This window comes from Hemicordylus capensis, chromosome 3 (genome assembly GCF_027244095.1).
Source record: "Hemicordylus capensis ecotype Gifberg chromosome 3, rHemCap1.1.pri, whole genome shotgun sequence".
Lineage (NCBI taxonomy): Eukaryota > Metazoa > Chordata > Lepidosauria > Squamata > Cordylidae > Hemicordylus > Hemicordylus capensis.
In genome coordinates this window covers 205,677,957-205,691,702 of record NC_069659.1, presented here as the reverse complement: position 1 = coordinate 205,691,702, position 13,746 = coordinate 205,677,957, and the positions used below count along the sequence as shown (strand labels likewise).

The following is a 13,746-nucleotide window of genomic DNA, read 5'->3' as shown; positions in this document are numbered from 1 at the left end:
TATGACTAGTACTACTACTAGGGGCGATGAGACAGACATCCCGCCATGGTCTTTTAGAGGTTTGATTTTATGGTAGTTTTAGTTCATCTGTATATGTATTGTTATATTTATTCTATTTGTGTTGTGTTATTGTCACTTTTGTTTCTGTTTGGCCTACGGATGCAATAAAAGAACTACTACTACTACTACTACTACTACTACAGTTCAATTTATTGCAATCTTTGATCAAATACACAATCCAAATAAAAGAAACCTTATGGGTAGATATCAATATAAATTCATACATGCATATACACATGTAGAATCTGATACATAGAAGCCTGAGATTAAAAAGTATAGGATAAAACAAACATTAAAAAGAAAGAAAAAGAACAGATGATTAAAATTGACCGTTTCTGACACACCATGAGTGGATTTTAATCGCAGCCATACAGAATTTGGCTACTGAGTGCAAGACATAAGTATTTATCAGAAAGAAAAAAGTTTATATAAAATTCTTCTGAATTGTCAGGGTATCTAAGAATGAGAGGAGGAATATATTAGGAACACAGCTCACGATAGAAAGAACAATACAGAAGCACATGGCCAATCGTCTCAATATTCCCACTTCCACAAAGGCACACTCTCCAAGTAAGGAACTCTCCTATACCTACCCTCTAGTACTGCAGAGGGCAGCACATCCAACAGAGCCAATGTCAGGGCTCTTCTGTGTGCCGGATATATCTGGTCATACAGGTCTTTAGCTGGTTTTTGTGAGGGCTTGGTGGCTCCAAGTCTTATAAGGCTTGGTGCCTGGCTTAAATCTGTCGGGCGTTCCATATCAATAATACGCCTCTTAAGGATCACCATAGCATTATCATAGCCCAGAGGGGTTACTACTCCAGAAACCTCCAGAGGGATTACTACTACTACTACTACTACTACTACTTATATACCACTTGTGAAACGAAGTTCTAAAAGTAGTTTACACAGAATAAATAAATAAATACCACAACCCACCACCACAAGAGCTGGCAAATTCCAGGTCCTTATCCATATCACATCTCCAGGACTGGAGCAAGAGCTGCTCCCAAGTCTCATATAAGCCTCTTCAGAATTCACAGACTCATTTCTTCAGTTTCCTGTGGACAGAAACATGCCCTGGATTTCTGTGGCTGGCATTCTGCATCTTGTCCCTGGGGCTTCCTAGCATGTCTCCTCTTGTATCTGACAAACAATTCATACACTGGCTCCCTTTTCTGATTTATCATTCAACCTTACAAGAAAGGATTATACAATAATGACAGTTTGGAAAATAAGAGGTAAAAGTTGGAAACATACACTAGCAAGGCAAACTGCTTTACAGGTAACTGTCACCATTTATCAAAGTCTGTTTTGCTGGAAGCAGAGTCACAGGTAACATTTGAAATTTTTATTAAAAAATCTTTATGGAGCCGGATTTTCTCCCCAACCACTTCCTCTATGATTCTCTGTTCTTTATACAAAGGTTAGGGTAACTACCAGAATTCAAAATTGGACTTCAAACATGTGCATACAACATCATACAAAATTTCTGGTTCTGTTGTCTGAACCACTCCACTGCTGTCTCTTAAGAACATTATCCCATCAGTATAGTCTAAGCAAAGTTTTGCTAACTCAAGTACATCCATTTCCTCTGTTCATTTATTGTGAAATGGGAGTAGGGAACCAGCTGTGAAAAATGACCTTTTGACTAGCCAAGGAAGAATCAGGGAAGTGTTAGAAAGCAAATCTGTTCATGTGTGATACTTCGCCTGAATCGCAGACAAGAGAAGCCCCCAAACCCCTGTCTTTGGGATCCTGGGATGGGATGGTGGGGGCAGATTGGTGGGGGGGACTCCTAGCCCTGCTGCCACAGTGGAGCCCCAAGACTGGATGAGGGAGGAGGGTCCAAACACGGTCAGCGGGTCTTGCTTGGTCTCATGAGAGTTGGAGGTCATGGGAGACTTGCAAGCAAGACCACTGGCTACATTTGGACCCTCCTCCCAAGTCTTGGGGCTCTGCTGCGGTGGCTGGGATGGGAGTCCACACACCCCACCATCCCTGAAATCCCACCCCAGGATCCAGAAGACAGGGGTTCAGAGGCTTGCCTGGGTTTGGGTGAAGCATCACATCAAGGAATCAAGCTATTTCCCACACCACTATCTGGCTGAGAAGGTGAAACCATGCAAAGGACGCATGCCATAAGTGGCCAGCTTTTACAACTACATCTGGCCCTAGAAATGTCTGGACCTTGGACTAACGTTCAAAGTGTGGCCCAGATTGACAGGAGGACTAGAATACAGAGATATATTTTAAGTTCAGAGCTGGCATCCACTAGGTGGACCAGGCAGTCACCTAGGGCTTCAGCTTGGAGGGGCACCAACGGCCTTGGTTCAGAGTCCAACTGGGTGCCTGCCGTTGCCCTCCCCACTACCCCCACTGCACTCTCCTCCCTGCCACTGAACCCATGCACCTCCCACCTTCTCCTCTTCCGCCTGCCAGCTGCTTCTGCTGCCGAGGCCTCTAATTGCTGTGCCGCATTGCAATAAAGTGAGTACAACATGCCCCAGCAATTAGAGGCTCCCCTAGCTGCAGCAAAAGCAGACAGGCAGCAGAAGGGGAGGCAGTGATGGGGGGCAGGAATGGCGGCAGGGAGGTGGGGATGGGGGGCGGTGGTAGGTGGCAAGCATGGGGATGGGGTTTGTGGACAGCCAGGCTATGGGGCAGTGGGCACAGCAATGGCCAGGCTTCACCTGGAATGCCAAAAATCCTTGAGCCGGCCCTGTTTAAGTGTGATGGAAGTGATTTTGACACTCTCCCTGAAAGCAATCGCCTTAGAATGCAGCAAACACAGGTATAAACCATTGCTACAACTACATGTTAAAATGGGCCAGTTTGGACAATATGTCCATGCCAGGCCCAGCCACACAAGAATGTGAGCACAATGGTTAGGGACAAGAATGAGCTTATTCTCTGCCCCACCCTAGGGCACTACTTTCCTTTTCCTTATGGAGGGGGGTTCTGAAACATAGATCACGTGTGAGGGGCTGATTCAGACAAAATTCCTCATACTCCCCACATGTTTAGGAAGGGGAGGAAAGCAATTACTTTGATTTGCTGGCTATCTATCTATCTATCTATCTATCTATCTATCTATCTATCTACCTATCTGCTAAAGGACAGCAGGCATCAGGAGCCCTGAGGATGCCTGAAGCCATGATTGCCTAATGCCTTGGGAAGGGAGGGGCAGTGACCACAGGCGGAATCTGCAGACTCAGGAGAAAGAAGAAGAAAGGAGGAAAGGCAGAGGGGAAAGGAGGAATCATTTCCTGGAGAGGGACTGGAGGTGGGAATCGGCAGACTTGGGAACAGAAAAGGGAAGGGAAAGGGAAGGGAAGGTGGAGAAAACCAACCACAGAGAGGGGGCGGCTGACCACAGAGAGAGGCAAGGTGGGGGGAGACAGAGCGAGCAAGAGAGGCGCAGGGGAAGAGACAGAGAGAGCGAGAGAGGCGCTGGGGGAGAGACAGAGCGAGCGAGAGAGGTGCAGGGGGAGACAAAGAGAGTGGGAGAGGCGCAGGGGAAGAGACAGAGAGAGCGAGAGAGGCGCTGGGGGAGAGACAGAGGGAGCGAGAGAGGTGCAGGGGGAGACAAAGAGAGCGGGAGAGGTGCAGGGGAAGAGACAGAGCGAGTGAGAGAGGCGTTGGGGGGGAGACAGAGAGAGCGAGAGAGGCGCTGGGGGGAGAGAGAGAGAGGCGCGCGGGGGGGGAGAGATAGCACAAGTGAGAGAGCTGTGGGAGGACCAGCCAAACAAATTCTCCCAACAAACCCCAAAAGGAAATAAACTACCTCACAGATGCTCTGTGCGGGTTCAGCTAGTAATATATAAACACTTAAACGACCCAGACCTGGTACACTTGCACAAATGTCTCAGCCCATATGAATGTCCTCAGTCTGCTGGGGAGGACTTGCTCCAGGTACCCTCACTTTAAAGTTCTTAAATACTGCAAGAAAAGGACTATGACAGAAGTTTTTGACCAGTACAACCTCTGGTACAAACTCAAATATGCCAGTACCAGAGACAGGCCAGAAACTCGATTCACTCTTCTTTTACTATAAAAATCATTAATATCACTGCAAGCCACAGGAAAAAAAGGGAGCAGTTTTTATCCTCAGACAGCCAGATTATTTTTTTGAAGTAGTAAACAATCCAGTTGCTGTATTTGAACCTATGACCCAAGAGGTGAGAACAGTCTACAACTAGATAAGATGCCTTGCTGATCTCCAGCACCTAATAAAAAAAGTATGAGGTCTTTTAAAAAAAACAAACCTATTGCAATGCCTTGATCTAAACAGAGCAACACTGAAGAGAATGGTACAGATTAGACTAGCACTAGAAGCTTTCTAAACACTGAAATATCAGCTATCAACCTTATCTGTTCTGAAGCAAAGAATTTGACCATACTCCAATAAAGCACAGTGTGTGGTACTTTATCTGTCCTGGATTTACACACAGGCATGCATGCATGCATATGCACACACACTCTCCCTCCCCCACCCCACCCCTCTCCAGCCTCCTGCAACATATCAGAAAACGTAAACTACAGGTAACAGTAAGATGTGTTGTGCATTCCCCGCAAACCAACTTGGCAATGCTATCATTCTTCTGTAACTATGAAACATCTGCAGGAACATTTTCCCCGCTTCTACGTTCCAATCCCATGATGCTCTCTGTGTCTGTTCTGAGCCACAGAAAGGTCAAGCAGCCCATCTGGAATCCCCCCTGTTCATCCATTCTCGCTCTTCATCTCCCTGGCAAAAAAAGAGGAGTTTCTGCTGAATTTGTCACTTCCACCTGTTCTGACAGGTCCCCCTATCTGACCCAGAGATAGCCCTTGGGGACATTAATCATATAACAGTCAGAGCTGTGAAAGAAACAAGGCTTGGCTGGATACTGTTACAGTCTCTGTCACCTACTAATCATGTTATGTGACACAGGGAGGCTTAATCAGATGGTCAGGTTTCTCATTACTCATCATGCTTGCAACAATGAAACTCTTTTCTGGAAGATTAAAGTTTTGATCACTTTGGGCTTCCTGTCCCAATGCCTACATTCTAGCTAAAAACTTCCAAGGGTTGTGATTTAAACCTGATTGACATTTCATAGCTAAACAGTGATTTTAATGTTAATGTTAGTGATGCTTAAAGACACTGCCATAGAAATTCTATTAACTGGTAAGAAATTTTTAATTTGCAAGCATTAATTTTGACTCTGATTGATAACCACTGATTACAAGGACATGAAAATCAGATTTAAGATGTGATATAAGGCTGCAAAATATTAGTCAAGGAATTCAAGTGTGGATGTCAAATTTCAAATCATAACATTCAGATGTAAGTTTTTATAACACTTTCATGTACTGAAAAATTAACATTTATAACTTGGAATTGGAACTACTGAATAAGAGGGTATAGAAGGAGAGGTTAATTATTTGATCTTGAACTAGCAATACAGTATAGAAACAAAACTTATAGACAACCAAGAGACTACAAATCTGTTCTGATATATAAACAGTAAGAGCTGTGAAAGAAATATGGTCTGACTGGATTGTTTACTTCTTTTTAAAAAGTGAGAATGAGATAAAGCCACCAAAAAGATATCCAGGTAATGCGGATTTTTCCTAAATTTCAAAATTCATTGTGTTGCCAACTGTTACTCAGACAATGCCTATATAAAAAAGAATAAGTGCTCTAGCTGTTATAGTTTTCCTTTAAAAAGTACTTTATAGTTGAAAACTGCAATCCTGGAACGATGCAGAAAATGCAGCCCCATTGGCTGATGTGACATTGAAATCACTTTCCTGTTCTTCTCTGGGGCAGATATACTAGTTTATTCTGCTGGGTTTTCTCTGCCACCTTTGCTGCCAACAGTCCCCAAAATTATGAAAGTGAGCAACTACATGGAGGGGCAGTGGGGGATCCCTCCAACTTTGCTACTAACTAATGGGGAGGTTGCAGCTCTGATCTGAGTGGGATACTGGGGTGTGGGGAACTGATACTGGAGGCCTTTATTGTATGACAAAGTGGTGGTGGTAGTTGCGATTTGGAGGGATACTAAGAACCTCTGGAGGGACACCCAGATCTACATCTCCATGCTGACCTCATCAGGAAATGGCATATCTTCCCTAAATGCCTGTCCGGAGGCAGTAATGAGCTGGATGAGGGATAACAAACTGAAGTTGAATCCAAATAAGACAGAAGTGCTGACTGTGGGGAGACAGGACCTGAGAGATGATTTAGATATGCTTGTTCTGGATGGGGTTACACTCCCCCTGAAAGATCGGGTACATAGCTTGGGAGTGCTCCTGGACCCAAAGCTCTCCCTGGTTTCTCCTGCCAGGAGCGCTTTTTATCAGCTTTGGCGGACACGTCAGCTACATCCATTTCTAGAGGTGAATGACCTTAAAACAGTGGTACATATGCTGGCAGCCTCCAGGCTTGACTATTGTAATGCGCTCTATGTTAGTAGTGTACATGGTTCGGTCCGGGCACACTGTTACAGACCTCTGGACCGGTTCGGCAGTCCGGTGGTCCGGAAGTTTGGATGGGCGGGGGCATGTAGCTTTAAGCGGGGTGGTGGTAGTACTTACCCCCCCGCCGCTCTTCCCCCTCCAGCGCTGGTCCTTTTAAGCATCTTCTTGGGGCGGCAGAGTTCCTCCCTGCTGCCCCTGCCCCCGTCATTGTTCCTTAAGGCTTCAAAGAGACTAGAGCTAGTGGTGTGCATGCGCCCTGCGCGGCGCACGGAGCACATGCGCACCGCTAGCTCTAGTCTCTTTGAAGCCTTAAGGAACAACGGCGGGGGCAGGGGCAGCAGGGAGGAACTCTGCCGCCCCAAGAAGATGCTTAAAAAGACCAGCGCCGGAGGGGAAGAGTGGCGGGGGGGGGGTAAGTACTACCACCACCACCCCGCTTAAAGTAACAGTCCCCCCATGCCGGACTGGGGGGGGAGGGACCTCCGGACCTTGCACACCCCTACTCTACGTGGGGCTGCCTTTGTACATCGTCCGAAAACTACAATTGGTACAGAATGAGGCAGCCAGATTGGTCTCTGGGACAACACTAAGTGACCCCATAACTCCAGTTTTGAAAGAACTGCACTGGCTGCCGCCAATATGTTTCGGGGTGAAATACAAAGTGCTGCTTATTACCTATAAAGCCCTTAACAGCTTAGGTCCAGGCTATTTAAGAGAGTGCCTCCTTTGTCATAAACTGTGCCACCTGTTGCGATCTTCTGGAGAGGTCCGGTTACAGATGGCACTGGCTGGTTTGGTGGTGACCCATGACTGGGCTTTTTCTGTGGCTGCCCTAGGGCTTTGGATTATGCTCCCTACTGAAATAAGGGCATTTCCTTCTCTGTTTTCAGGAAGAACCTCAAAACTCTCTTGTTTTTGCAGGCTTTTAATTAGAATTAATTTTAATAATTTTAAAATGTATACACTGCCTAGAGATGTACATATCAGGCAGTATAGAAATATGATAAATAAATAATAAAAATAAAATAAATACTGGAGCAGGGATGAGGATCTCTCTCTCTACTATCATCTGTAGTGATCCTGGGAGTGGGGTTGGTGTGCGAGAGAAGCAGAAGGCAAACAACAGACAGCATCTAGGTCGAGGGGACTAAAGAACTCTCTCTTTCTCTGATATTGCAGGTCTTTGGTTCACCACCGCCACAAGTAAAAGGCACTTTACTCTCCACATACTTGTTAGCCAGCCCCCTCCTGCTCTGTTCCTATCTTCATCTCCTTGACCCTCCCAGCTCAGGGTCTTCTCCCTTTAGGAACACAAGAGAGACTCAGGGAACACAGCTTCCTTGGTTTTTCAGTGTAACTAAGCAAACACCCCCTTGCACAGATGTTGCCTGTTGCTTGCCTTCTGCTTCCCCCACACTCCACCTCCACTCCTAGGATCACTAGAGATGGTGGTAAAAGAAGAGTTCCTCAGCCCCCCACGTCAGAGCTGCCACCGCCTCATAGACCAAAGGCCTGCAGTATCAGAGAGAGTGTCCCTCGACACCCCCACCCCAACTCCAGTATCCCACCCAAATCAGAGCTACGAAATCAGGTCCCACCCAAATCAGTAGTTGGTAGCAAAGCTGAATGAATACCCCTCCTCCCCGACCCACCATGTAATTTCTTATCTTCATAATTTTAAGGTCTGTTAGGCAGTGAAGAAGAAGGCAGAGAAAAGCCAGCAGAATAAGCTGCAGTATCTCTGCTTCAGAGCAGAACAGGCAAGTGATGTCACAATCACATCAGCGAATGAGATGCATTTTCAGACTCCACTGTTGCTAGGCTAACTTTAAAGTGTATTTTCATGAAAACTATAAGGACCGGGGAGACCCGAGTTCAAATCCCCATTCAGCCACGAGACTTGCTGGGTGACTCTGGGCCAGTCACGTCTCTCTCAGCCTAACCTATTTCACAGGGTTGTTGTGAGGAGAAACTCAAGTATGTAGTGCACCGCTCTGGGCTCCTTGGAGGAAGAGCAGGATAGAAATGTTAACTAACTAACTTATAGGACTGGGACAGAAAACAGAGAGTTAGGAAAAATCTGGTTGGGCTCCACCCCGAGCCAACATTTTCTTTTTGGCTCCAGTCCAGTCATCTCTTTGTATTTTGCTCTGTTTGCTGGAGTTGAACCAGTTTTTACCTTGGTCTAGATTCAAGTTTACTTAACATAGAAACCTGCCTTTTCTAATGATGGAGCTCTGTAAAAATATGCATGGTGTGGAGAGCATGGGTAGAGAGATATTTTCTCCCTATCACATAACACTAGAACCAGGGGGCATTCCATGAAACAGAATGCCAAGAAATTTAGGACTGACAAAAGGAAGTACCTATTTGGTATATATAAGCCACCTAGAGACTGTGGTATACAAAGAAAGAAAGAAAGAAAGAAAGAAAGAAAGAAAGAAAGAAAGAAAGAAAGAAAGAAAACTTTTTCATGTGGGACAGTTAACCTATGGAATTCTCTGTCACAAGATGTGACAGTCACCAGCCTGGATGGCTTTAAGATGGGCTTAGAAAAATTGATGGAGGACAAGTCTATCAATGAGGGCTATAGGCTTTTCCCAGAAAGACCAGAATGGACATGGGGAAAAGCCATCTCAACTAAGATTAAGGATGGCAGAACACTCACAAGGTGAAGTGGCCAAGGAAACCAACTGTTATCCATGGTAGTGAATATACAAACTAAAGGGGTTGCAGACTGTCCTGGTGGGAAACCTACCTCACACTTACCTCTCTCCACAAAGGTAATCTGCTGGGTACAGCTCCTAAATCACTGCCAGTCTCCATGGGCACTGCAAGAGAAAGCCACCCCCTCTATACTGGGTTTTAATAATAACTAGTGTACTATACTATGTTTCTGTAATGAATGGAGGCCTGCTTAATCCCAGGGCTTGGTGTCTGCCACTTTCTTTCCCTCTCACTGCAATGTGCATTTATTAACTGTGTTTACTTTTGTTACACCATACAATAAAGGGAAATGGATGTAATTTTGTCCATTAAACCACAAAAGAATGAGGGTTTCGTAATCTAAATCGCCATCTAATCTTGTCAAGAAGGGGGGAAGAGAGGAGGGGTTAAGGAAGGGAGCTTCCAGCAGCCTCTTACCTGCCTGAACTTGACCTGACAGCAAGTTAGACAAAGTCACCACCAAAGCAGCAGTCGACTTGAGAGCTGTTGTTCAAAAAGACTGGTGCTTTAACCAGGTTACCTAACAATAGCTCTCCTATGAAGCCTGCCACAAAGGACCTTCAATGCTGCCTGACTTTAACTTCACAAATGCTGAGCTGAGGACTGAGCCGTTGTGTTTGTTTCTATTCAACGATCCCTCCATTGCTAGCCTAGAAATGACAGTAGGTGGAAACGCTATCTTTCATTACAAAAAGTATAAATAGTGTAATCTATCAGCGCTGTCAATCACGATGATTGATTACAGGCTGTCATAGAGAAGAGTGACATATTAGAAAAGTTTTGTTAACAATGCCTATTGCTAGTCAGCCTGCCACAGAAGCTGGTGATTAATGTGTTGTCAGGCTGTAATCCCACACCCCTGGCTAATGAGGCAGGAATTTATCATCTTTAGAGAGTGGCAGATGTCAGAAGGAAAGGAATCCAAGTGCTGGAAACAATATACTTTTTCTTACCACGCCTGACAAGCCTGACAGGCCTAAAAAACCACAAAGAAGCTTTGTGTAAGCACAAACTTAAAAAGAGAGAGAGAGAAGAGAGAGAGAGAGAGGAGAACTTTCATTTGCTATCTTTGCTTTAAATACTGCAGCAAGCCGGTCCTCTAACCCTCAAAGGAGTCACAACTGAAAAGCTCTGTGAACTTTGAACCCCCTCCCCAATCCCTGACAACTAGGAAATCTCCAAAATAGGTTTGCATGGCAAGTAAACAGGCCGTTTTATTTGAAAGAGAAGCAGCAAGTAACTTTTAACTCTACGTGTGAACTTGGTGGTGACTGATAAGAAGCCTTCCTACAGCGATGCAGGAGTCTCACACAGCCCTTGCCTTTCCACATTTTGCTACAGATAATCCATACCTTGGGAAGCTGCTCTCCAGGAAAGGCATTTTTGCGGGTGGGGATAGGAGAACAATCGGAGGGAGGCTTGCAGAATCTAGCAATAAGAATTGCTTGAAACTTTGTTTAAAAGGGCTTTTTCTCTTGACAAACAAGTTCCCAGACAGGAGTGGGTTTCCTTTTCCTGTCCCTTCCTTTCTCTTGCATGCATATGCAAATGGTTGCAATTTAGGGAGGGCACTTGCCTCCCCACCCCCATGTTCCAGAGCACATGTGAAGTTTTGCTTGCGTGTATACCTATTCTGTACTTCTGCACATGGTGGTTAATTACAACAATAGACTTATGGCTTGGATATGCACGCCAAAGTTGCAAATCCCTTTGCTAGAAAAGAGAAAGGGAAAGGGGGAAAGGGAAGAAAAAAGAACACTTTGCTTTGTATTGATATCATTGATGCCATTATTAGGCAGTCTAAGAATGTAATTTCAATAAATGTTTGTAGAATACACTGAGGCTTTCGTTGTTTTGTTTGCAATTAACATTAAAAAGCAGGTCTCTAAACCTTGCCTCTCTAATGAGCTTCTCCCTCACCCCACTGCAATAAACACATAAACGTTAGCCCATCTCCCATTAAAACCAACCATTGATTTTAATACTTCTGGGCTGTATCTTTCAAGTCCCCCCTATAATAATTCTATATTAATTATAGAATGCTTAATTTGATAAGCATTATTGGCTCTCCTAAATAAACGCTTTCCCTCCTCATCAGGAGAACTACATGTTGGTCTATAACTAGCATTAAGCTATAAGAGCTCCAGAATTTGCAAGGTAACCAGCAGAAGATTGCTGGTTCAAATCCCCGCTGGTACTATATCGAGCAGCAGCAATGTGGTACAAGATGAGGTTTTGCTGACCTAGAAATCCCCCACCCATACACATATTATACAGAAGGACTCTAAAGAGGAGAAGCTGGTCTGCCAAGAGAGAAGGAGGAGGGCTTGGCAGGAGGAAAGGTGATACAACAGTTGACAACCATGGGACTCGTCAAGTTTGTCAAATAAGAAACTTTTTTTTCTCCAAGCAATTTCTATAGGCTATTTCCTCTTAACTTCCTGAACCTTGTTCCAAAGTTCTTAGTCATTGGAATTCTTTCAGTGCAATTTTGAATATATCCAACAATGACTTTGAACCTTGCTATGAATCTTCTTCACCCCTTAATTGAATTTTGAAATGATAGTATTGACAGACACACTAACAATGGCATAAGTATACCAGTATACTAACAATGGCATAAGTATAGTGTCTCTCTCTCTCTCTCTCTCTCTCTCTCATTCACACACACACACACACACACACACACACACACACACCATTCTTTCAGCACCCATTCTGGATTAGAAAAATTCAGTATGGAGGACAGGTCTGTCAATGACTCTTAGCAGTAGCTAAATTGAACCTCCATGTTCAGGAGCAGTGAACCTTTGAATGCCACATGATGAGTGGCAAGAAAGAGGGGAAGATGGTTGCCTTCATGCCCTTCTAGTCTGCTTTTTGCTAGTAATTGCTAGAAACAGGATGCTGGACTAGATGGCACCTTGCATTTTGCCTGGAAACTGATCAGGAGACAGTGTAGCTTTAGCATAGGTTTAATATGGTCTCTCTGAGATGACCCAGAGACCAACCTGGCTGCCGCAATCTGTACCAACTGGAATTTCTGGACTACGTACAAAGGCAGCACCACATAAAGCACATTGCAGTAGTCAAGCCTGGAGGTTACCAGCATATGTACCACTGTTCTGAGGTCATATTTATCTCAAGAAATGGATGCAGCTGGTGTATCAGCTGAAACTAATAAAAAGCACCTCTGGCCATCGCCTCAACCTGGGACACTAGGGAGAGGTTTGGATCAAGAAGCTCCCCCAGACTGTGTACCTGTTCCTTCTAGGCAAGTGTAACCCCATCTGGAACTGGCATATCAAAATCGTCTCCCAAGTTCTGACTCTGCACAATAAGTACCTCCATCTTATCTGAATTAAGTTCCAGTATGTTATCCCTCATCCAGTCCATCACCATCTCCAGGCAGACATTTAGAGGGGTTATACCTTCCACTGATGGTGATGACATGGAGAAATAGATTTGGGTATCATCAGCATACTGATAATACCCTGCACCAAATCCCCTGGTGATATCTCCCAGCTGTTTCATGTAGATGTTAAAAATCATTGGAGACAGTATGGAGCCCTGGGGGACGCCATATAAAGGTCCAGAGTTTGAAGCACAACAGTCTCCAAGGTACATCATCTGGAATCTGCCTGAGAGGCAAGAGCAGAGCCACCGCAAAGCAGCGCCTCCCACCCCCAACCCCCTTCTTACAGCATCTAGGTCATACTGCACCATAAGCTAGGCTGAATTCCAAGCAGTCATATCCAACATTTCTTTCATTTTATGCATAAAACATAGGGGGCAAGAGGTCAATCCATCTCCTATTTCTTTCACCTCCTTAGAGATTTGAACCCATAGAGTAACGGGGCTAAAATCAGATGTAAATCCGAGCATTATAGATAAAATTAACTGGGACTATTGAAGAACTGTAGGTGAAAATATTGACTCACAGGGCAAACTGGATGTGATGGGATAGCCATGGGTGGTTTTTGGGTTTGTTTTTTTTGGTGGTTTTTTTTTTTTTTTTTTTTTTGCATATCTGTCCTGTTCATACAGTGGGGTGAGGGGACCTACTTTCTATGCAAAAATTGGTGTGTGGGTGAGGGGAGCTCAAAGTACCCTGTGCCTTGGGCACTTTCCCCCCGCCTTCTGGTTCTAAATCCAACCATAAGCACTGTCTGGAAGTAAGGCAAAGGGGCAAATCATTTGTGAAAGCTTTGACTAATATAATCCATTTTCAGACATAAATACTGCCACTGGAGCCAGTTTACTTACACACACACAGAAAATAACTGCCTCTTTTCAAGAGTGCCCACTGAGATCAAACAAACAGCAAAACATTACATAATTTGATTCCCAAAAGGCAGCATTCTATAGCTGAGATTAGGGATGTGCACAAAACCGGTTTGCCTGGTTCGGTTCGAATTCGAACCAGGTTCGAAACATGAGGGGGTGGTTCGGATTTGGTTTTGCTCGAACCTCCCCCTGGTTCGGTTC

The 13,746-nt window shown here is 44.8% G+C and overlaps 1 protein-coding gene across 1 annotated transcript in view; it reads right to left on the bottom strand.

The window, feature by feature from the left end:
* Positions 1–13,746, bottom strand: part of LRMDA (leucine rich melanocyte differentiation associated) — a 603,331-nt gene that overhangs the window by 479,368 nt on the left and 110,217 nt on the right. The gene's annotated exons all lie outside the window — the stretch shown is intronic.